General features: G+C 39.5%; 1 protein-coding gene across 4 annotated transcripts in view; it reads left to right on the forward strand.

Moving 5' to 3' along the window:
* cntln (centlein, centrosomal protein) overlaps positions 1-25200 on the forward strand; it is a 538558-nt gene that overhangs the window by 62908 nt on the left and 450450 nt on the right. The window lies entirely within an intron of this gene.

Genomic DNA, 25200 nt, shown 5'->3' on the forward strand with positions numbered 1-25200 from the left:
CACATTCTCCATGGTTTGGCCTTGCACCTTATGTATAGTCATAGCAAAGCATGACTGTATCGGGAACTGGCTCCGCTGAAGAGGGACATTTTCCCCTTCTGATAAATTGAGAGTAATTCTTGGGATCATGATAATGTCATTTTTGAACGCACCAATGCTTATCTTTGCTACGATGAGATTGTCGTGCAGTTCTTCCACCATCATTCACGTTCCATTGCAAAGCCTTGGTGGATCCAAGTTCCTCACTGAAATGATGGGAGATCCCCTCTTCAATTCCAGTTGATGTGGCAATCCAGAGAGTTCGACCGAATCAAAGAATTCTGTTGGAAAATGAGTGGCGTTAGCTCCTTCACTTACGGCATTGAACGAACAGTATTCTTTCGTGATTCCAGGGAAGCTTGTAATGCATGTGAAGTTTATTTTTTTGCAAGATTTCATTGAGAGGAACCAAGATAGAATTCCTTGAGAACAGTTCTGCAGGATTGTTGAATGTCAGATAGATGAAATTAGTGCAGTCTTCCATAGCTTTTGCTGGCAGAATCATATCTTCAGGTAATTTGATTTCATCGTTTTCATTTTTCTCAGTCTTGTCTTCTCCACCATCCAATAAGAACTCAGAATATCGTCCTTCTCCCTCACTCAATCGCATGTTTCTCTTCAATTGAAACTTGATGAAGCTTCTCCATAAGTAGGATTTTTTAATGCACGAATTCTCCACATCAGCATCATTTCCGTGTTTCAAAACTGCCAGAAGCTGACGGAAATTGCCACAGCAAATGGTTAAAATACCCCCGAAGGCCTCATTCTTGCCGAAAGCATCATGGAGAGTCCGGTTCACGTCTTCGAAGCTCTCCCTCCTAATCATGGGGCACTCATCCCAGACAATAAGCCTCGCATTTTGGAGTAACTTTGCAGTATTGGTGTTTTTATTGATGTTACAAAGGGCATCTTCATTGACTTTGAGGGGTATTTTGAATCTTGAATGCGCCGTCCTACCACCAAGCATCAATGTTGCTGCAGTACCTGACGATGCTACAGCAATAGCAACACCTCCATCTCCCCTAACTTTAGTGAGGATCAAGTTGATGATAAATGTCTTGCCCGTTCCTCCTGGTGCATCAATGAAAATCATTGAAGAGAGATTCCTTTCCAAGCAGTCGCGCACATATTCATATACTTCTCTTTACTCATTATTCAATAGAGTACTCTTTGCCGCATATTCTCCAGTTGATCTTTCCTTTTCTCCTCTGTTCCTCTCTCCTCCTCTTCCTCTGCCTGTTTTTGTCATTCTGGAGACACGCAGCCCTTTCATCCTTCGTCTCTTCATCTCTTCTACCATTTATTCTTTCTGTCTGATCCTGGAGTTGTGCAGCTCTGGCCTGATCCGATTCTTGTTCTCTCCTCCTCCTGTGCCTATTGTTGTCATTTTGGAGATGTGCATGCCTCTCCTCCTCTGTCTCTTCTTCTCTCATCTTTTTTTGTCCTAACTCTTTGATCTTGGAGTCGGCGGCACTGGCCTCATCCGATTGTTGTTCTCTCCCTCTCCTTGCCGCTTCCCGATGACGTTTGGCGTCACCTCTTGACCATAATGTTTCCCTTCTCTTTCCACAGGGCATAATTAGGCTGACCATTTTTTTTTAACCTTAATGCTAGATAGAAGATATGAAGCAGTAACACCAAAGCCTCCAGGATGCTGATTTTTTCTTGATGAGGTGGTTGGCGCTCTCCTAAATGGTCGTGATAGCCCTGCCCTATTGCTGCAGTTGGTGTCGCTGCTGTGAGCATCGTGAGGCGCTGCTGAGGCTGGCCTTGCACATGCGTTGTGGTGGGTCGCGTCGCAATTTCCATGGAAGGTGGAATTGGCTCTGTGAGCATCATGAGGTGCTGCTGAGGCTAGCCATGTGCATGCGTCGTGGTGTCATGTCGTGGTTTCCATCAGCTGGAGTCGACTCGGGTTGTGGAAAGCGGGGCCTGTTGATTGACGAGTGAGCAACTTTATACGAATATATAACCCTGAACTTTGCATGCATTCTGTAAGTTAGTGCATTTGAAGTCGATTTAGTCACAAAAAATGCCACTGTAATGCACCGTTTGGACTAATCAGAGGTCACAAACAGAGCATGAGAATTTTAGTAGTATATAGATAGATGGGGTGAATATCCCTGAAATATGGCATGCATTTTTAAATCCCAGATCACAGATGTCAGCAAATTAACTTTTTACAGTGAATTGCAATGTTTCTTAAATGCAATGCGCTGGTGCAAAGCATTACCGAAACTGTTATGTAAACTAAGGTTATCAAAATATTGACATTGCATGGCTGAATTGCTAAGTTGTTATTACTGATGTTGCACTGGACTTCCTGTTGCCCATGCTAATGCCTTTATAAAGCTCTGTGCCCAAGAATATAGGTTTATTGATCTTGAAGAAATTGTAACCATACTGAAGTTCCAAATTTAATCTCATGACTGGTGATTTGAATTAGTGTTTCTTGTGTAGTAATTTGTCTCTGATGCAGTCCTTGTGAATCTCAACTATTTTAATTCCCATGGTATTTTCACTTCCTAGTCTTCCTACAGTTTTGCTCAGTTGCCCTAATCCATCTCATCATCTTTATCCATATTTTATTTGAAACCTTTCAGCTCTTTTAATTTCTTTTGTCTTCAATATCTGAAAGTTCTCTATGGGTGAATCTGTTCTGCATGCCCTCTAGCATGACTTCCTTCCTGTAGTGTGGTGACCTAAACTGGGACCTTGGCCATCTCCACCTCCAGCGAGACCTTTCTCACTGCCACTATGTCCCATGGATCTCCTTCTCCCACAACTACTCCCCACCAACCTTGTGTGTCTCAGGTTCTCCTCCACCCCTTATCTGCTCTGCATCCCTGTGAACCCCATCTTCCTCCCACCCTACTTTTCCTGAATACCTCAAACCTCCTCTCTCCTCTAACTCCTCCATCTCTCTGCATTTACATGTATTAGGAAATTGCTCTGGTGTGTGGTATAACATGCAACAATAAAACAACATTGTTCAACAATTTTGAAGAATTATATAAAAAATGTAAGGGGTTTCTTCTTTTATGTTACTGCTAAGGCTAATAAAAATGGCTTCTTTGTTATGTTAACTGCTGAGAAAGTGCTTCTGTATAGCAGCTTGTTTGGGTTATAATTACTGATAGAGAGAATTGTATTCATTTGCTAACCAATTGGGATAGATGTTATTCTTGTGTGTCTGTAAGCTATTGTTTTCGTGGGCTTTGGGGCAGAAGGCGTGATGGGGACAGAGAGAGGAGATGCGATGCTGTAAGCTGGGAGATGGAACAGACCCCGAGCAGGAGTCTGAGGCCCAGGGTCTTCAGCGAGGAGAGGAGACAAGGACAGACTCGTGTGGAGCGTCTGGTTGACCACCGTGGTTGGTCCCAGGCAGCGGGTCGAGGAGGTTGGAGGGGATTGAATGGTGGAAAGAAGACTCTGTTAATTGAGCTCCAACTGTTGTGCATGAAGTGGTTGAACTTTGATAAGTTTGGTGCCTTTTACTTTCCCTTTTATATTGTATCTCTATTAATTACATAGTTCCCGTAAGATTTATAAAGTGTAATCATTTAATCACCTATGATGTACTGTCTGTTAATTGGCGGGGTGGGATACATCACACAGCATCTGCACAAACTTGATTACCCAGGGGGCTACAAAAATAAAGTGAGAGGTAAAAGTATGGATCTGGAATAAAATGTGCATAAATACATAAATATCAGCATATCCAGGTCGACCTTCACGACCTGTATTCCGGTTCCTTCGATAATCCGGCACTGATTATGTTTAATGTGATCCTTCTGTAATTCGGCATTTTCACTGATCTGGCCCTCCGCAGGTCCCAATGGTACCGGATTAGTGAAGGTCGACCTGTATTTACAGTGTGAACAGCATTATAAGAAGTGGTTTGAAGTATTCAGTCATACTTTATTGATCCCGGGGGAAATTGGTTTTCGTTACAGTTGCACCCTAAATAATTAAATAGTAATAAAACCATAAATAGTTAAATAGTAAATGTAAATTATGCCAGGAAATAAGTCCAGGACCAGCCTATTGGCTCAGGGTGTCTGACCCTCCAAGGGAGGAGTTGTAAAGTTTGATGGCCATAGGCAGGAATGACTTCCTAAGACGCTCTGTGTTGCATCTTGGTGGAATGAGTCTCTGGCTGAATGTACTCCTGTGCCCAACCAGAACATTATGTAGTGGATGGGAGACATTGTCCAAGATGGCCTGCAACTTGGACAGCATCCTCTTTTCAGACACCACTGTCAGAGAGTGCAGTGATTGAGGTGATGATGGGCATGTGTGGGGGGTTGTCTGATTAGAATGGTTATTCAGATTAACTCTGAGGAAGAAATTTAAAATTGTGTGAAAATATATTAAAATACAGAGTGTAGCAAATCTAAATTCAAAACAGGGAGGGTGACGGTATCCTGCAAAGTGAGTTCAAGGAGTTAGATGGTATGTTAAAAGACAGGACCTCCAGAATTGTGATCTCAGGATTGCTACCAGTGCCATGTGCTATTGAGGCCAGAAATAGGAAGATCATACAGTTTAACACTTGGCTAAGGAGATGGTGCAGGAGGGAGGGCTTCAGATTTTTGGATCACTGGGCTTCCTTCCAGGGAAGGTGGGGCCTGTACAGAAGGGATGGTTTGTACCTGAATTGGAGGGAACCTATATCCTTGTGGAAAGGTTTGCTAGTGGGGGCTTAAATTAGAGTTGCAGGGGGATGGGAAGCAGAGTAACAGAGCAGACAGTGGAGCAGTTCTGGGAAAAGACATGGTTAGACCTACATCCAAAGTCAGAAATCAAATGGTTAAGCTGGGGGGAGTAATGTCCTGAGTTGTGTATATTTCAATACAAGGTGTATTGTAGAAAAGGTAGGTGAGCTTAAGGATTGAATCAGCATTATGTAGAATTATGACTTTGTAGCCATCAGTGAGACTTGGTTGCAGGAGGGACAGGACTGTCAGCTCAATGTCCCAGGATTTCGTTGTCTTAGATGTGATAGAGCGGCAGGGATTAAAGGGAGTTGGATGGCATTATTTGTCAGGGAAAATGTCACAGCACTGCTCAGACCGGACAGACTGGAGAGCTTGTCCACTAAGACTATATGAATGGAATTGAGGAACAACAAAGGGATGACCACGTTAATGGGATTATGTTGTAGAGCACCCAATAGTCAGCATGATTTGGATGAGCAGATTTGTGGAGATTGCAGACTGTTGTAAGAAACATAGATTGTGATAGTAGTTTATTTTACCTTTCCACATATTGACTGGGTCTTCCAAAATGCAAAAGGGCTGATGAGATAGAGTTTGGAAAGTTTGTTTTGGAAAGTTTCCTTAAACAGTACACAGAAGTCTCAATTAGAGAGAATGTGATATTTGATCTCCTATTAGGGAATAAGGCAGCAGAGGTGACAGAAGTTTATTTGGGGGAACACTTTGCATCAAATGGTCATAATGCTATTAGTATCAAGATAATTATGGAGAAGGATAGGTCTGGTCCTCAGCTTGAGATTCTAAATTTTGATGGTATCTAAATGCATCTGGCAAGTGTGGATTAGGACAGGTTGTTTTCTGGCAAAGGTGTTCTTGGTAAGTGGGAGGCCTTCAAAAGTGCAATTTCGAGAGCCCAGAGGGAGGGAGGAGAAGATGGCGGTGTGACACAGCACGTGCAGCCGTTCCGAATGAATATCGACATGTGTAACTAGGGGACCGTGCATCAATCCGGATTTGATGGGGACAGCCGTGAAAGCACAGAGGAACATCTGGAGCAACTTCTGAAATGCCTGCTTCGCTGCCGCTGCTGCTGTGTGATCGAGAATCTTCGGAGACGCAGGCCCCAAATCCTCGGGTTTGCGTATCGCCTGTTGCCGGGGCCGGGGTCGAAACGCTCGGCGGAGATGGTGCTCGGTGTCGAATAGGTGGTCGGAGGCTTGGAGTTTTTCGGATGGACTCAGAGTCGGACTGTGATCGGATGCTTCCGGGATGCTACATTGGCAAGTTGGCGGCGCTGGGGGTTTACCGTCTGCATGAGATGATGGGACTTGAGACTCTGAGACTTTTACTGTGCCATGGTGTGTTCTTATCAAATTACAGTATTGCTTTGCACTGTTGTAACTATGTGTTATAATTATGTGGTTTTTGTTAGTTTTTAAGTCGGTTTGTCATGTGTTTTCGTGATATCATTCTGGAAAAACATTTTTATCATTTCTTAATGCATGCATTACTAAATGACAATGAAAGGGGACTGCGTGTCCTCATAATCATAATAAGCCCCTGTCAGAATAAAAGGCAAGGATAACAGGTTTAAAGAACCTTGGTTTTTGAGAGATATTGAGGGCCAAGTTAAGAAAAAGAAGGATGTGCATAGCATGTATAGGCAGGAAGGAGCAAATGAGGTACTGGGGTATAAGAACTGCAAGAGAACTCTTTAAGAAAGAAATCAGAAGGTCTAAAAGAAGATGAGGTTGCTCTAGCAGACAAGCTGTAGGAGAATCCTAAGGGCTTGTATAGATTTATTAAGAGTGAAAGGATAGCAAGGGATGTTGTTGTCCTCTGGAAGATCAGAGTGGCCATGTATTCATGGAAAGAGAAGTGGGAGATCTTAAATGACTTTTTTCAAACTGTATTTATTTGGGCGATAGACATAGTCTATAGAAGTGAGGCAAAGCAGCAGTGAGGTCACAGACCCAAGAAAGATTACAGAGGGGGAGGTTGTTTTGAGGCAAATTAGGGTAGATAAATCACCAGGGTCTGACAGATGTTCCCTCGGACCCTGTGGGAGGTAAGTGCAGAAATTGCAGGGGTCCTAAATATGTTAGAAATATTTAAAACGTCCTAAGCCTCAGGTGAGGTGCCAGAGGATAGGAGGATAGCCATTGTTATTCTGTTTTCTGAGAATAAGCCAGGAAATTATAAACCAGTGAGTCTGACGTCAGTAGTGGTTAAGTTGTTGGAAGGTATTGGAGTTGCGAGATGATGCTGGTGATCATCAGCAACGTTCAGTGGGCTACAGAAAATTGTTCCAAGATCTCTTTTAACTATACCTCTTTTGAATAACTTTCACTGCAGTCTGCAGCATGTAACTTCCCTGTAAGCAATGGACTTTTAAATTAACTCAATGATCTTCATGTCTCATGATTGACTGAAAGACTAAGCAGATGAGACAGGCATGATGCCTTTATGAAGTTGAAAGTTAATCGCTGTGGTTGAAAGTGAGGCAATTCAGATTGGCAACAACAACTCTTCCGTGATCTCCATCAGCATAGGAGGACCTGGGGGCAAGACTGCTGCATCTGCGACAATTGAGAGACTGCTCTATTGTATTCTTGATTGAAGTGTGGTTTTCTCCGGGCACGCCAGATATGGTGAACAAGCCTGAAGGCTTCTTGATTTACAGAATGGACTGAACTGCTGAAGGCAAAAGGAGGAGATGTCTTTTATGATAAACTCTCAATGGTTCTCCAACCTGGTGGTTTTGTCGAATTCATGTTCTCCCAACTTAGAACACCTAACAGTCAAATGCTGTCCATTCTATTTACCTAGGAAGTTCTGCTCTGTAATCCTGATTGCAATTTACATATCACCAGCGGCTGAGTGTAACCAAGTGCTCAAAATACTGCATGATCCTGTCTCCAAACAAGAAACAGTTCATCCAGAATTATTTCAAATCATGGTCAGAGATTTCAACTAGGCTTGTTTGAAGAAAACCTTGCTTAGTTACCATCAGCATAAACTTGCAGCCCCGGAGTTCCCAACATATTAGACTGCTACACTTAAATCCACAAAGATGAAGCGTTTTGAGAGGTTGGTGATGAAACATATCAACAACCTCTCATTCAATATCAGCAAGACCAAGGAACTGATTACAGACTTCAGGAGAAAGAAAGCAGAGGTCCATGAGCCAGTCCTGACTGGAGGATCAGAAGTGGAGAGGGTTAGCAACTTTAAATTCCTAGGTGTTGCTATTTCAGAGGACTTATCCTTGGCCCAGTAATTATGAAGAAAGCATGGCAGCATCACTATTTCCTGAGGAGTTTGTGGAGATTTGGCATGACATCTAAAACTTTGATAAATTTCTATAGATGTGTAATGGAGAGTATATTGCATCACAGCATGGTATGGAAACACCAATGCCCTTGAGTGGAAAATTCTACAAAAAGTAGTGGATTTGGCCCAGTTCATCACGGGTAAAGCTCTTCCAACCATTGAGCACATCTACATGAAACACTACTGTAGGAAAGCAGCATCCATCATCCGGGATCCCCATCACCCAGTGCTTGCTCTTTTCACTGCTGCCATCAGGAAGAAGGTACAAGAGCCTCAGCACTCGCACCACCAGTTTCTGGAACAGTTACTAACCCTCAGCCATCAGGCTCTTGAACCAAAGGGCATAACTTCACTCAACTTTACTTGCTCGATCATTGAAGTGTTCCCACAACTAATGAACTCACTTTCTTTCTTTCTTTTTAAATCTTTTTATTGAGTAAGTATACAAAAAAGGTAAGCCATATAAACATTAATACAATGTTAAAGTATAATAAAATTCCAAAAGATAACAATACCAAAAAGAAAATACTACAAACAATGTAATTTAAGCATAAGAAACCAAGATAACATAATAGTATACTAGATTTTATATATATCAATGGAAAAAAAAGAAAAAAAAACCCCAAAAAAAAAACCCACCGTGCAACTAACTAAAAGCAAAGCAAAGCAATGGGCTAACTTGAAACCAAACAGAGTTAAACTTAAAATCACGTCCTCAATCCCGACCTCCATTAAAACAGTGAAAAAAAAACAAGAAGGGTAAATATTACATTAAATGAAAATATCGAATGAAAGGTCCCCAAATCTGTTCAAATTTAAATGAAGAATCATAAAGGTTACTTCTAATTTTCTCCAGATTCAAACATAAAATCGTCTGAGAAAACCAAAAAAAGGTAGTTGGAGCATTAAGCTCTTTCCAATGTTGTAAAATACATCTTTTCGCCATTAAAGTAAGAAATGCAATCATTCTACGGGCTGAAGGGGAAAGATTACTAGAAATTTTAGGTAGTCCAAAGATAGCAGTAATAGGGTGAGGAGAGATATCTATATTTAATACCTTAGAAATAATATTGAAAATATCTCTCCAAAAAGTTTCCAAAGTAGGGCAAGACCAAAACATATGAGTTAAAGAGGCTATCTGCCCCGAACATCTATCACAGAAAGGATTAATATGTGAGTAAAAACGCGCTAACTTATCTTTGGACATATGTGCTCTATGCACCACTTTAAATTGAATTAGGGAATGTTTAGCACAAATAGAAGAAGTATTAACTAATTGTAAAATCTGCCCCCAATCATCCACAGAAATGGTAAGCCCTAATTCCTGTTCCCAATCTACCCTAATCTTATCAAATGGAGCTTTCCTAAGTTTCATAATAATATTATAAATCATAGCCGATGCACCTTTCTGACATGGATTAAGGTTAATTATCGAATCTAAAATATATATAGGAGGAAGCATTGGAAAGGAAGAAAGTATAGTACTTAGGAAATTTCTAACTTGTAAATATCTAAAAAAATGTATTCTTGATAAGTTATATTTATTAGATAATTGTTCAAAAGACATAAGGGAACCATCTAAAAATAAATCCAAAAACCGTAAAATACCCTTAGTCTTCCAAGTTTGAAAAGCGCGATCCGTAAAAGAGGGAGGAAAAAATATGTTACCTAAAATAGGAATCGCTAACCCGAATTGATTAAGATCAAAAAATTTTCTGAATTGAAACCAAATACGCAAAGCATATTTAACGATCGGGTTAGAGATCTGCTTAAGGCGTTTCGAATCAAAAGGAAGAGATGAACCTAAAATAGAACCAAGTGTATAACCCTGAACAGATTGTAATTCCAATGCTACCCATTTAGGAATAGATAGTATATCCCGGTCAAGTAACCAAAATTTCATATGTCGAATATTAATAGCCCAATAATAAAATCTAAAGTTAGGTAATGCTAAACCTCCATCTCTCTTAGCTTTCTGTAAATGTATTTTACCCAGTCTCGGATTCTTATTCTGCCAAATAAATGAAGAAATTTTAGAGTCGACTTTATCAAAAAAAGATTTAGGAACGAAAATTGGTAATGCCTGAAACACATATAAAAATTTTGGCAAAAAAAACATCTTAACTGCATTAATACGACCAATCAAAGTTAAATATAAGGGAAACCATTTAGATGAAAGTTGAGTAATATGGTCTATTAATGGTAAAAAGTTAGTCTTAAATAAATCTTTATGTTTACAAGTAATTTTAATCCCAAGATATGAAAGGTAATTATTAATCAATTTAAATGGAAATTTATAATATAAGGGAAGATGTTTATTAATCGGAAAAAGTTCACTCTTACTAAGATTTAATTTATAACCTGAGAAAAGACCAAATTGTGCTAATAACTCTAAAACAGCAGGAATAGATCTCTCAGGATTAGAAATATATAAAAGTAAATCATCAGCATAGAGTGATAATTTATGGGACTTTAATCCCCGAGTTATCCCAGTAATATTTGAAGATTCTCGAATAGCAATTGCAAGAGGTTCTAATGCAATATCAAATAATAGGGGACTAAGAGGACAGCCTTGTCGAGTACCACGAAAGAGAGGAAAAAAAGGTGAATTTAAAGAGTTAGTACGAACCGAGGCTAGAGGGGAGTGATATAACAGTTTAATCCAGGATATAAATTTCAAGCTAAAATTAAACATTTCAAGCACCTTAAATAAATAAGGCCATTCTACTCTATCAAAAGCTTTCTCGGCATCTAAAGAAATAACACACTCAGGAACATTTTGTGAGGGAGTATAAACGATATTTAACAATGTACGAATATTATAAAAAGAGTAACGACCTTTAATAAAACCCGTTTGGTCTTCCGAAATAATAGAAGGAAGTACTTTTTCTAGTCTATTTGCTAATAACTTAGAAAAAACTTTAGAATCAACATTTAATAAAGATATTGGTCTATAAGATGCACATTGAGCAGGGTCTTTATCCTTCTTTAGTATTAAAGAAATTGATGCTCTATTAAAAGATTCCGGAAGTTTACCAAGTTTCAAAGAAGCCTCAAAAACCTTATAGAGCCAAGGAATCAATAAAGAAGCAAAACATTTGTAAAATTCAACAGTAAACCCATCAGGGCCAGGAGCTTTCCCCAGATTCATAGAAAAAATAACATTCTTAATCTCATCCATTGTAATGGAAGTATCTAATAAAGAAGACATATCCTGTGAAATCTGAGGAAAGTCTAACTTATCTAAAAAATCATTCATATATTTAGAATCTCGAGGAGACTCTGATTGATATAAAGAAGAATAAAAATCACAAAAGGTTTGATTAATCCCCACATGATCCAATATCAATCGATCATTTTGGTTATAAATCTGATTGATTTGAGATTTAACATAATTAGATTTCAATTGATTAGCCAGCAGCTTGCCAATTTTATCACTGTGAACATAAAAATCACTTCTTGTTTTCTTTAATTGGTTTACAATCGAGGACGAGAGTAGTAAACTGTGTTCCATTTGAAGTTCAGTTCTTTGTTTGTATAGCTCCTCAGAAGGAGCCATAACATATTTCTTATCAATTTCTTTAATCTTGTCCACAATTGCCATCTCCTCCTGCTTCTGTTTCTTCCTCAAAGCAACGGAATACGAAATAATCTGACCCCGAATATAGGCTTTAAAAGTGTCCCAAAGAGTGTTAACCGAAATATCTTCTGTATGGTTAATTGTAAAAAAAAGCTCAATCTGTTCATTCATAAAATTAACAAAGTCCGAGTCCTGAAGCAACAGCGAATTAAAACGCCATTGTCTATTGTTCGGTATATTGGCCATAATTTTAATAGAAAGCTTAAGTGGAGCATGATCCGAAATGGTTATAGAATCATAATCACATTTAATCACTGAAGGAATGAGACGAGAATCAATAAAAAAATAATCAATTCTTGAATAGGAATGATGAACATGTGAAAAAAAGGAAAAATCTTTTTCCTGAGGATGCAGAAAACGCCAAATGTCCGTCGACCCAGAATCAGAAAGGAAAAAATTAATCAAATTTGCAGATTTATTAGGTAAAGTCCGTAAAGGAGCCGAACGGTCCAAAGCTGGAGATAAACAGGTATTAAGATCTCCGCCCCAAATCAATGAAAACTCGTTCAAATTCGGAAACTGATCAAACAATGATTTATAAAATTCCGGACAATCCATATTAGGAGCATAAACATTAACCAAAACTACTTTTTTATTAAATAGTAAACCACTAACCAATAAAAATCTACCATTCGGATCAGAGATAATATCCTGTTGTATAAAAGTAACTGAGGAATCTATAAAAATAGAGACGCCTCGAATCTTAGCATTGGAGTTCGAATGAAATTGTTGTCCCTTCCAGAATTTGAAAAAACGTAGTCTGTCCCCCCTCCGTACATGGGTCTCTTGTAAAAATAAAATTTGTGCTTTAAGTCTCCGGAACACTTTAAAAACTTTTTTTCTTTTAATAGGATGATTAAGACCATTAGTATTCCAGGAGACAAAATTAATAATAGACTCCATAAATCCTAAAGTCAACCCACAACAAGGAGGATTGACAATAGGCGCGACCCACAAACCCGGAGAGGAAACAGAACATACAAAAGATACCGGGGAAAAGGACGCAGCCAGTACTTCAATAATGTATATAGCCCAAAGAAAAACAAACTAAAACATGAAGCCCCTCCCGCCACCCCCCAGCCCAAGACCCCAAGGCAAAATCTAAAGCAGACCCGCCAGAAAGAAGCAAGCGCTAAAACTACCCCCATGACTTCCGGTATACGCTCCCTAAAAAAAAGGTATAAATATGAAAAGGATCAGCTAATTGTAAAACAGTAAAAAAATAAGTAAAAAAAAGTTAGCTCAATTAGAATACACACAGAACAGAACAAAAGCCGGAAAATATATATTAAAAAAAACCCACAATAAACCTCAAACTCATGAATAGACACAGCAACAAAAAAAAAATAGGATTATTAACATAAAGTGATTATAAAAAGCAAAACAGAATAAAATTAAAAAAAAACTACAAAATTTAAGGCCGCACAGGAAATACGTAAGATGACAAAAGGGAAGTAACCACCCAGAATCCCCTGGGAAAAGAAAGAAATGACGCAGTTAAAAAGAAAGTTTAGCAGCCATATTAAGAAATCGAAAGTAAACTTTTCTGCCCAAATAGGGCACAGAAAAGTTAAAACCAACCAATTCACAGCCTCCGATCAACGGAGAAAATTAAAAAGAAGGCAATTAAGATGTTGGAGATGAAAGTTGATCCAGATAACTCTGGGCATCCGATGGAGAATCAAAAAAACGAAGGGCTCCATCTAACATGCGAATCCTTAGACGTGCAGGGTACAGCAGCGCTGGTCTTAAATCCATCTCATAGAATTCCAACATCACGGATCTGTAACGGACCCGTTGGTCCCAGATTGGTTTACTGAAATCTTCCACGAATCGGAACTTAAGATCCGAAAAATCAATGAAACCTTTAGATCGAGCGAATCGAAACGGTCTCTCCTTGTCTTGAAAGTAATGAAAACGTAAGATAACATGCCTAGGTCTATCTGACCTAGACGAGTATGATGGGATTCTGTGAACACGATCCAGTAGCGGTGGTTGGTCAGGAAATACAGTAGGGAATGCATCTTTTAAAAGTTGGGAGAAATATTTCATGGGGTTGTTAGCTTCAACGGCTTCCCTGACGCCAATCATTCGTAAATTCTGCCGTCGCATTCTAGATTCCAAGTCAGAGTTTTTAAAAGTCAAAAAGTCAAGTTTCTTCTTCATTACATTAATTGTTTCTTCGATTTTCCCCATCTTAAGCTCACTTTGTTGCGCGGATTTTTGAAGATCAGATATAGCCGACTGATGTTCCGCAATACATGTTTGCATCTTATCAATTAAATCGGCAATTTTCTGGAAATTAGTTGAGATTTCCGTATGAATCAGGTCTTTAACAAAGCCCGCAATTTCCGTACGAATCATCTCCCTAACAGAGGTTGAAATTTCCCTCTGAATTAACTCCGATATCGCTTTCAAAGTCACCGGTGATTCAGTCGGAGGGAGATCCGTAGCTTTCGGTTTAACCGGAGGTTTACCATCCTTGCCGTCTTTCCCGTTCTTAGACATAGCAGATCTCAGTATCATCCAATTGTCAGAGAATTCAGTTTAATTCAAAGTATTGTAAAAATTGATGCCTTAATAGTTAATTAAAGTATAGCTGACCATAGAGAAAAAAACTCAGAGGTAATGGAGCGAGTCAAGAACGCGACTTCACTCCATGAGCGCTACCGGAAGTCTCCCATGAACTCACTTTCAAGAACTCTTCATGTCATGTGAAACATTGTATTATTTCTTAATGCATGCATTATTAAATGACAATAAAAGAGGACTGCGTGTCCTCATAATCTAATGTTCTCTATATTTATTGGTAATTTATTGATATTTGCATTTGCATATTTTCTTGTCTTCTGTACTCTGGTTGAATGCCCTTGTGGGCTGTCTTTCATTGATTATGTTATAGTTACTATTTATAGATTTGTTGAGTATACCCACCAGAAAATGAATCTCAGGATTGTATATGATGACATATACTGTATGCAATTTGATAATATAATTTGCTTAGAATTTTATTTGAAGTGTCCAGGTAAATAAGTATTTGGTAGACAGGGACTGATCAGGGATACTCAACATGGCTTTGTGAGTGGTAGGTCATGTCAAACCAATCTTAAAGAGTTTTTCAAGGAAGTTACCAGGAAAATTGATGAAGGCAAGGCAGTGGATGTTGTCTACATGGGCTTCAGCATAGCTTTTGACAATGTTCCTTATGGGAGGTTGGCAGGAAGGTGCAGTCACTTGGCTGAGGAAGGAAATTCAATTAGACATTGGCTTCACGGGAGAAGCCAGACAGAGTGTAGATGGTTGCCTCACTGACTGGAGGCCTGTGACTAGTGGTGTACCACAGGGATCAATGCTGGGTCAGTTTTTGTTTGTCGTCTTTATCGACGGTCTGGATGATAATGTGATAAACTGGATCAGCATATTTGCAGATGACACTAAGATTGGGGGTGTAGTGGACAGCAAGGATGACTATCAATGCTTGCAGTGGGATCTGAATCAGTTGGAACAATGAGCTGAAAAATGACAGATGAATCTTAATGCAGACAAGTATGAAGTGTGATTTGGGAAGGCAAACCAGGGTAGGACTTGCACAGTGAGTGGTAAGGCACTGAGTGCGGTAGTACAGGGATTTGGGAATACAGATCCAAAATTCCTTGAAATTGGTGTCATGGAAACATAGGGTTTGTAAAGAAAACTTTGGGTATATTGGCCTTCATAAATCAAAGTATTGATTGCAGGAATTGGGATATTATGTTGAAGTTGTATAATTTGGAGTATTGTGTGCAGTCTTGGCCATCTACCTACAGGAAAAATGTCAATAATATCGAAAGACTGCAGAGAAAATTGCCAGGATTTGAGTACCTGAGTTATAGGGAAAAGTTGAATAGGTTAGTACTTTATACTCTAGAGTGTAGAAGAATGAGGGGAGATTTGAAAGAGGTCAACAAAATTATGAAAGAGGTCAACAAAATTATGAGGGGTATAATAGGGTAAAGGCAAGCAGTCTTTTTCTACTGAAGTTGGATGAGACTAGAACTGGAGCTCATGGGTTAAGGGTGAAAGCTGAAATGTTGATAGTGAACATGAGAGGGGATGTCTTCACTCAGAGGGTGAGAGTGTGGAATGAGATCCAGTGGAAGTGGTAGATGTGGTTTGATTTCAACATTTATGAGAAACTTGGATAGGGACATGGATGGGAGGAGTATAGAGGACTACAATCTAGGTGCAGATCAATGGGACTTGGCAGATTAATAATTTGGCATGCACCAGACAGGCTGAAATGCCTGTTTCTGTATTACAGGTTCTATGACTTCATGGCAAGAATCTTCAAATTGATGCCATGTCTTCTTCACAGGCAATTCTTTGAGACGAGCTTCCACTCTAGTTCTGCGAGTTCTAGGGTGACTGATGAGGGCACAGTAGGACCTGTGGACACTGGGAGAGGTAAAAGTAGTTTGGGACATGAGGCATTCCTTCCATTGGTTGCACTGAACTTCTGTATATTCTTGATGAGAAAGATGACATTGGAGAGTGGCTCTGAAGGAAATCATCAAATATCCCTGTTCAGACTACTACATCTGAAACCTGCAGCTACAGACACTGCAGTAAGCAACATTTTTCAAGTCATTTGAGAAGAACTATGTTCAATATTGGCAGTCTCAGGACTGGAGACCACCCAATGAGCCAGTGCAGCAGCTGGACGCTTAGGGAATGTCTCCAATATCTTAGCTAATGTGACTGCCAGGTAGGGCTGCACGTTAAACTGAAATGTAAGGCCATAAGGCACCCCTCCACCATCCTCCTAGCTAATGTACAGTGTCTGGAATATAAAGTTGAAGACCCCAGGACAAGATTGCAGTACTGTGACTGCTGTGTTCTCTGATTTGGAGAGATATGGCTCAGCACCCCACCTCTTCCTTTACTCCACTCTGAGGGCTTCACCTTCCACTGCATGGATCGGACAGCAGTGCCTAGTATAGGCAGAGGTGGTGGCTTTTGAACATAAGAGATAGCTGCTGAATTAGTCTATTTGGCCATTAGTTTTGCTCTGTTATTGCTAATTTATGATTCCTCTCAACCCCATTCTCCTGCCTTCAAAGATTCAAGATTCAAAGTACATTATCAAAGTATGTGTGCAATATTGCATAATACTTTGATAATGTACTTTGATTCATCCTCCCAAAGAAAATCATAGAACCCATTTAAAGAAAAACATCAAACCCCACCCCAACATGCAAAAAAAACAAATTACGCGACTGCAAGAAAATGAGTGAAATACACGATATAAAAAACAAAATCGAAAGAGTCTAGGCCTATTCAATTCATCTCAGTTTTTGTTCAGTTCAGCATTTTGTCATTCGTTTTAGAACATAGAATAGTACAGCACATTACAGGCCTTTCGGCCCACAATATTTTGCCGACCCTCAAACCCTGCCTCCCATATAACCCCCACCTTAAATTCCTCCATATACCTGTCTAGTAGTCTCTTAAACTTCACGAGTGTATCTGCCTCCACCACTGACTCAGGCAGTGCATTTCACGCACCAATCACTCTCTGAGTAAAAAACCTTCCTCTAATATCCCCCTTGAACTTCCCACCCCTTACCTTAAAGCCATGTCCTCTTGTATTGAGCAGTGGTACCCTGGGGAAGAGGCGCTGGCTATCCACTCTATCTATTCCTCTTATTATCTTGTACACCTCTAACATGTCTCCTCTCATCCTCCTTCTCTCCAAAGAGTAAAGCCCTAGCTCCCTTAATCTCTGATCATAATGCATACTCTCTAAATCAGGCAGCATCCTGGTAAATCTCCTCTGTACCCTTTCCAATGCTTCCACATCCTTCCTATAGTGAGGCGACCAGAACTGGACACAGTACTCCAAGTGTGGCCTAACCTGAGTTTTATAGAGCTGCATCATTACATCCCAATTAAAATTCCCAAAATAGCAACAAGAAGAAAGAAGGAACAGCCAGGAACTAGAAACGTATTATTATGTAAACTGCAGAGCCCAATCCAAGTTGATTAAACGTTGCCCAGGACCTAGGACTGCAGCAGCCTCCTCTGATGGCATTGAGGGGGAGAGAAACCATTCAAATGCAGGGACCTTCCTCTGGGAGCAGCAAGTGAGAGGGATAGAGAGACCATCACATGCAGACACCTTCCTGCAGCATCAGTGAGTGGGAGACTGGTAAACAGTGATTTCAATCTTCCTCAATGCTTATATCAGCAGGAAATGGAGTTGATCATGGGCTCCAGACTTTTTGAGACTGCACACTGGGCTTAAAGCCTCACAGAACACCCTCTGAGACAGCAAAGCACCAGATTGCTCAATCGGCCCGAAAACACACCATCAAAATGTAGATCAGAGGCTCCGACAATAACAAAACCACATTTGAAAGATAAAGAAGATTTAAAAGAAGTGAAAGAAGTAGTTTTGTGAACCGTCTGGAGTCCTTGGCCACATTGTTCGCTGGTGCCGTCTTCTTTGCGTTCTATTTAATCTCTGACGCCTTCACTAATCAAGAACCTATCAAACTCTGCTTTGAATATGCCCAATGACTTGGCCTCCACAGCTTTCTGTGGCAATGGGTTCCACAGATTCACTACCCTCTGGCTAAAGAAATTTTTCCTCATCTCTGTTCCAAAGGGACGTCCTTGTATCGTGAGACTCTGCGCTCTGGTCCCACTATAGGAAACACCCTCTCCATATCCACTGTATCTATGCCTTTCAATATTTGATAGGTTTCAATGAGCAATACTCTTCCCCCCCCCCACCCCATTCTTCTAAACTCCAGTGAGTACAGGCCCAGAGCCATCAAATGCTCCTCATACAGTACATTAACGTTTTCATTCTGGGATCATTCTTGTGAACCCCCTCTAGACCCTCTCCAAAGCTAGTGTATCCTTTCTTAGATAAGTGCCTAAAACTACTTACAGTGCACCAAATGTGGTCTGAACAATGCATTATGAAGCCTCAGGATTACATCCTTGCTTTTACTTTCTAGTCATCTCAAAAGGAATGCAATTGGAATCAGGTTTATTCTCACTGGCATATGTTGTGAAATATGTTGTTTTGCAGCAACAGTATATTGCAATATATATATTTAAAAAACCTATAAATCGCAATAAACATAGTGGGCCCCTCAGCCCACAATGTTGCGCCAAACTGCCTGCTAAAAAGTAAATCAAAAAACTCCAAAAACTAATCCCTCCTACTGATACAATGTCCATATCCCTCCATCTGCCTTTCATCCATGTGCCTGTCCAAACGTCTCTTAAAAGCCTCTAATGTATTTGCCTTTACCACCATACCAGGCAGCGCATTCCAGGCATCCACCACTCTCTGAATAAAAAATTTACCCCTCTCCCCTTCAATGCAGCCCTGTGGTATTAAACATTTCTACCATAGGAAAAAGATGTTTGCTGTCTATTTTATCAATCCCTCTCATAATATTATATAGCTCCATCAGATCTCCCCTGAGCCTCCACTGCTGCAGAGAAAACAACCCATGTTATCCAGCTTCGTGTGATAATATGTGCCCTCTAAACTAGACAGCATCCTGGTAAACCTCATCTGCACTCGCCCCAAAGCCTGAACATCATTCCTATGGAGGGGTGACCAGAACTGTAGTGCAAAAAGAGAGCAAAAAGATTGGAAACAAAATAGTGAGGTAGTGTACATAGGTTCATTGTCCATTCAGAAATCTAATGGCAGTTGGGAAGAAGCTGTTCCTAAAACATTGTGTGTGTCTTCAGGCTCCCGTGCCGCCTTCTTGATGATAGCAATGAGACCTGGGTATGTCCTGAGTGATGGGGCCCCTTGATGAAGGATGCCAACTTTTTGAGGCATTGCCTTTTAAAGGGGTTCTCGATGTTGGGGAGGATGATGTGCATGATGGAGCTGGCTGAGTTTGCAACTTTCTGCAGCTTTTTCTTGAGTGGGAATTTCTAGAGTGCCTATGAAATAAATGGCTTTTTAAAGCGGCTCCTGGTTGAGCCCACTAGGGAATCAGCTATTCTGGATTGGGTATTGTGCAATGAACCAGAGTTGATTAGAGAGCTGAAGGTAAATGAACCCTTTGTGGAAAGTGATTATAATATGATCGAATTCACCCTGAAATTTGAGAAGGAGAAGCTAAAGTCAGATGTATGAGTATTACAGTAGAGTAAAGGCAATTACAGAGGTGTGAGAGAGGAGCTGGCCAAAACTGATTGGAAAGGTATCAAGGAAGATGGCAGAGCAGCAATGGCTGCAATTTCTGGAAACAATTCAGAAGGCACATGATGTATACATCCCAAAGAGGAAGAAGTATTCTAAAGGAAAGATGACAAAACTGTGGCTAACAAGAGAAGTCAAAGCCAAAGAGAGGGCTTATAATAGAGCAAAAATTAATGGGAAGTTAGAGAATTGGGAAGCTTTTAAAAAACAATGGAAGGCAACTAAAAAGGTTATTAAGAAGGCAAAGATGGAAATGAAAGTAAGCTAGCCAATAATAATATTTCTTCAGATATATAAAGTGTAAAAGTGTGAGAGTGGATATCGGACTGCTGAAAAATGATGCTGGAGAGGTTGTAATAGGGAACAAGAAAATGGCGAATGAACTTTGCATCAGTCTTCAGAGTGGAAGACACTAGCAGTATGATCAAAGTTCCAGGTGGCAGGGGGCATGAAGTGTGTGAAGTTACCATAACTATAGAGAAGGTACTTGGGAAACTGAAAGGTCTGAAGGTAGATAAGTCACCTGGAGCAGATGGTGTACACCCCAGGGATCTGCAAGAGGTGGCTGAAGAGATCATGGAGGCATTAGTAATGATCTTTCAAGAATCACTAGATTCTGGAATGGTTCCGGAAGACTGGAAAATTGTAAATGTCATTCCATTTTTAAAGAAGAGGAAAGGAAACTATAGGCCAGTTAGTCTGACCTCAGTGGTTGGGAAGATGTTGGAGTCAATTGTTAAGGTTAAGGTCTCAGGGTATTTGTAGGCACATGATAAAATAGGCTGTTGTCAGCATGGTTTCCTCAAGGGAAAATCTTGCCTGACAAATCTGTTGGAATTCTTTGAAGAAATAACAAGCAGGAGTGACAAAGGAGAATCAGTTGATGTTGTGTACCTGAATTTTCAGAAGGCCTTTGACAAGGTGCCACACATGAGGCTGCTTAACAAGCTACAAGCCCATGGTATTACAGGAAAGATTCTGGCATGGATAAAGCAGTGGCTGATTGGCAGGAGGCAAGGAGTGGGAATAAAGGGAGTCTTTTCTGGTTGACTAGTGGTGTTCCACTGAGGTCTGTATTGGGACCAATTCTTTTTACGTGATATATCAATGATATGGATAATGGCACTGATGGCTTTGTTGCAAAGTTTGCAGATGGTACGAAGATTGGTAGAGGGGCAGGTAGTTTTGAGGAAGTAGAGAGGCCACGGAAGGACTCGGACAGATTAGGAGAACGAACAAAGAAGTGGCAGATAGAATAGTGTTGGGAAGTGTATCGTCATGCACTTTGGGAGAAGAAATGAAAGGTTTGAATATTTTATAAATGGGGAGAAAAACTGAGGTGCAAAGGGACTTGGGAGTCCTTGTGCTTGATTCCCAAAGGTTAAATTGCAGGTTGAGTCTGTGGTGAGGAATGCAAATCCGATGTTAGCATAAATTTCAAGAGGACTGGAATATAAAAACAAGGATGTAATGTTGATACTTCTTAAAGCACCAGTGAGGTCTCATTGGAGTGTTGTGAGCAGTTTTGGACTCCTTATGTTAGAAAGGATCTGATAAAACTGGAGAGAGTTCAAAGGAGGTTCACAAAAATGATTCCAGGCTTGAATGGCTTGTCATATGAAGAATGTTTGATGGCTCTGGGCCTGTATTCACTAGAATTTAGAAGAATGAAGGGTGACCTCATAGAAAAGTCTTGATAGAGTGGATGTGGAGAGGATGTTTCTTATAACAGGAGAGTTTAAGACCAGAGAAGACAACCTCAAAATAGAGGGGTGCTCTTTTAGAATAGAGGTGAGGAGGAATTTCTTTAGCCAAAGCTTGTGGAGTTCTTTGTCATAGGCAGCTGTGGAGTCCAAGTCTTTACGTATATTTAAGGCAGAAGTTGATACATTCTTGATTGGTCAGTGTATGAAGCGTTACAGGGAGAAGGCAGGAGATTGGAGCTGAGAGAAAAATTGGATCAGCCATGATGAAATAGCGGAGCAGTCTCAATAGGCCACATGGCCCAAATCTGCTCCTGTATCTTGTGGTCTTATGGTCTTAAAGACCCTCACCAATGAGGACATGCTATCATCATTTCTACTATCAGGGAGGACAGACAGGAGCTTGAAGTTGCATACTCAACTTTTTGGGAACAGATTCTTCTCTGCCAGAAGATGAACTGATGAACACTACCTCACTATTCCTCTTTACACAATTTAGCATTGAACAGAATGTTTCATAAATCTGTTTCCAAGTATGCACATGACACACAGCATATTGAGGTGACTGAGACCAATTTGGGCCTAGGTGCTGAAGATGTTGGTCTTGGAGGGAATGCTGATGTTCATTTGCTGCTTCTGTCAGTAGATTTAGAGGATTTTGTGCAGGAAGCATTGATGGTCCCTCTCCAGTGGTGCCAGAGATGCTAGTCAGTTCAATTCTTGGATGAATATGATTCTGAGGAATTAAACGTGCATCAGATGCAGAGCAGAGGGTCAGAAGAAAGAGAAGGTGGTGGCTCATAAAGTGCAGTTAAGTAAGGAAGGTGAGGGTTCATGAATGGCAAATTGCAAGAGAGAGAAAGTGGCTGAAGTAGATGGAGGGTGAGAAGATGTATTGCCAGTTGTACTCATTTGATGGTCTTAAATAAGCAACTATAAGTAAGAATTATTAGGTGCAAAGGTTCTAACAGATATGCTTTCAAATTCTCCTTCGTCAGAAATACAATTAATGTTGAAATTGGGTTGCATGAATCAGTGGCATTTTAAATGGTTCAGCATATTTTTTTCAGAGACATCTTTAGCTATTTAAAATCACGCAATTCACTGGTAGTAGGCTTGACACATTAAAAATATTTTACTCTTTGTGGAAGAACCCATTTTCAGCTTTTAATACAACTGGACATTCACTTCTAAACCTTTCAAGAGATTTTTAAAAAATTACAAGTGAAAATGATAAGCAAATGTTTTAAAATAATGTATAATTCTGATGGTGCTTTGAATGCTTTATATTTGTATATCTACAATGAAGTTTGAGCTGAAACTTGAATTTTAACTTGAGAAACCTGTGCATTTTCATGCACCATTTTCTCTTAAATTTGGGTAAATATAACAATGTGGACAGATTGGAGAATGTGTTTAATTAGCAAGGACACCTAATTGGCCAAGCTGATTGCCTCTCCATGTTTCTTTTCCCTATTGTACCTTCCTGATGCTTACTGGCATCAAATAGAGCATGTGGGCTTGAAATCCTAACTTAACTCTGAGTAACTTGGTGTGTCAGTGCTTGCAAACTGTGACATACCCAGGGTTTTTATTTTCAGCATCTATGTATGGCTTGCGAAGTATTTTTGTTCTTTTTCTGAGCCTGGGTGCAGCTTCCAGATTGCTATCAATGGGGACAGCATGGTCATAAATTTTATGCTGCCTTTATGATTTAATTGCATCCAAGTTAGTTTTATTCATCACTTAGTGTATCATTTGTTGTTTTAAAACAATATTTTTGGGTTAGATTTTATGTGAAGCACTAAAGTTTATCCACATAAATTTCTGATTATGGAAATACATACTCACCAAAGGCAAATTATTTGTCATGCCTTAATTTTCTAATTGAATTTTTATTCAAAATTTGATTTATGTAAATAGCCTAATTTATAGATTTGTAGTGCAAGGTATCAGTTGTATTCTGACAATATTCTTCCCTTTTCACCCAAGAATCTTTAATTAGCAATGTGTTGATGTGCTCACTAACTTTGAAATACTAAGCTTTTTTCTCCCCTAAATCTCTTAACTTTTTAATCCTTATCATCCAAGAAAAGTCCTCTGGGTTTGTAAAATATCACTTGTCTACCTCATTATCTACATTTCAAAATCTTTGACTCACATTGTCAATCGGTATTCAACTCCCACTAGATTACCTTGCAAAATTTGATCCAAAGACGGATAAAACTAGCATTTTCAAAATCTTTTAAATAATTCTTCTCCATGGCAATTAATGATGTTCATAAATGGCAACTTTATATCCTTTACAGGTGTTCTAAAAATGTCAAAAATATTGTGTTTTCCAAGTTAACAGATCAAAATCAAATATAAATCATTATTTGAAATGCATAACCTTTAACCCTCTCTGGATTGAGTATACTGCACTTTGATATTTATTCAATTCTGAGTCCAAGAATGGAGTAAATTACATGAAATGTATAGAATTGATATACTGTAAGTTGAATAGTACAAAGTGGCACAGTCATCATATTTGTATTCAGTGCTTTTGGTTGATTCTAATCTTTAAATTTATACTGCTAGAATCTGTGTAAGCAAGTTATCATATGTAATATAGCCCACTGAGTTGCTTAATCTAATGGTGATTGTAGTTTTTGTGTGAAACAAAAAAGGAAAAATAATTTCATGACCAATCTGTTGTCAAGTAACAACATTTTGAATATATTGAAAAAATAATGAATTTGGTACTTGAAATCTGAATTTGGTAATTGAGTGCCATGTGAAATTAATGTGCATTATTGTATTCTTTCACTTCTGCTTTTTTTCTCTTTGGTCAGTATCAATCCAACAAACCTCACCTATTTCTGATCAGTCCAGATCAGTCCATATTCACTTGTTGTGGTAGAACATAATTTCTGTTTATGGTCACTTGGCCTGTGAGCTCGGAATGATGACTTGCATCCTTGATCGAGCTTCAAGTTGGAAATAGGAGGAAGAATCACCTAAGAGTGCTTTTAGGTAGCTTCTGGTATCTGGTAGATCTGGGCTGACGAGCAGGTTATCAGAAAATGGTTTTGGCTGAAGATTTTGGAGTTCAAGGAGAAAGGAGAATAAAGGAGAGGCATTGGAGAAGGGGAGGCTTGTTGTAGGCCACAAACTGAACATATGAAAAAACCTATTGTGTTAATAACCTTAGCCAATGTGTTGTGTTTGGTGGATTAGGAAGTAATCAGAATTGAACCGTGCTTGTCCTCTACACATATTTGGTTTTGTAAAGCAACAATTTGTATTTGATGCAAACAGTCGAAAGCCTAAAAGAATCCAGATACCTGGTTAGAATTTGTGTAAATTGTTAATGAGTTTTAATTTGATATGGATTAAAAGAAAGCTCTGGGATGTTATTTTTATTGTATCTTAATACATAAGTGATACTGTAATGAATTGGAATCTCCTTTATTGCATGACTTTGTTTTAAGGCTCCTCCTATGGTACACTATTCTATTAATGTCATAATGGCACACTCCCCTTTAAAGTGCCATTATGACATTA

Source organism: Mobula hypostoma, chromosome 5 (assembly GCF_963921235.1).
Source record: "Mobula hypostoma chromosome 5, sMobHyp1.1, whole genome shotgun sequence".
In the NCBI taxonomy this organism is placed as follows: Eukaryota; Metazoa; Chordata; class Chondrichthyes; order Myliobatiformes; family Myliobatidae; genus Mobula; species Mobula hypostoma.